Below are 950 nucleotides of genomic sequence, written 5' to 3' on the forward strand. Positions count from 1 at the left end.
CCATGCCCACTGTGCCCACCATGCCCGCCGTGATGACCACCGTGCCCACCGCGGTGACCACCATGCCCACTATGCCCACCGTGGTGCCCACCATGCTCACCATGCCCACCGTGCCCACCATGCCCACCATGGTGCCCACCATGCCCACCATGCCCACCATGGTGCCCACCGTGTCCACCGTGCTCACCGTGGTGCCCGCTGTGCCCACCATGCCCACCTTGGTGCCCACTGTGCCCACCATGCCTACCGTGCCCACCTTGGTGCCCACCGTGCCCACTATGCCCACCATGGTGCCCACCACGCCCACCTTGGTGCCCACCATGCCCACCGTGGTGCCCACTGTGCCCACCATGCCCACTGTGCCCACCTTGGTGCCCACCGTGCCCACTATGCCCACCATGGTGCCCACCATGCTCACCATGGTGCCCACCGTGCCCACCGCGGTGCCCACTGTGCCCACCATGCCCACCGTGCCCACCTTGGTGCCCACCATGCCCACCATGGTGCCCACCACGCCCACCGTGCCCACCTTGGTGCCCACCGTGCCCGCTATGCCCACCATGGTGCCCACCATGCCCACCGTGCCCACCTTGGTGCCCACCGTGCCCGCTATGCCCACCGTGGTGCCCACCATGCCCACCGTGGTGCCCACCATGCCCACCGTGCCCACCATGCCCACCGCTGTGCCCACCATGCCCACCATGGTGCCCACCGTGCTCACCGCGGTGCCCGCTGTGCCCACCATGCCCACCGTGGTGCCCACCATGCCCACCTTGGTGCCCACCGTGCCCGCTATGCCCACCGTGGTGCCCACCATGCCCACCGTGGTGCCCACCGTGCCCACCGTGCCCACCGTGCCCATCGTGGTGACCACCATGCCCACCGGGCCCTCCATGCCCACTGTGCCCACCATGCCCACTGTGCCCACCATGCCCGCCGTGATGACCACC

The 950-nt window shown here is 69.8% G+C and overlaps 1 protein-coding gene across 1 annotated transcript in view; it reads right to left on the bottom strand.

Annotated features, from left to right (window-relative positions):
- The window catches only part of LOC112959282 (5-oxoprolinase-like), a gene marked incomplete at its 3' end in the record, with an annotated part of 4,783 nt that overhangs the window by 2,932 nt on the left and 901 nt on the right, over positions 1 to 950 (bottom strand). The window lies entirely within an intron of this gene.

Source organism: Nothoprocta perdicaria, unplaced genomic scaffold, assembly GCF_003342845.1.
Source record: "Nothoprocta perdicaria isolate Ctin4 unplaced genomic scaffold, notPer1 scaffold_975, whole genome shotgun sequence".
Classification (NCBI taxonomy): domain Eukaryota; kingdom Metazoa; phylum Chordata; class Aves; order Tinamiformes; family Tinamidae; genus Nothoprocta; species Nothoprocta perdicaria.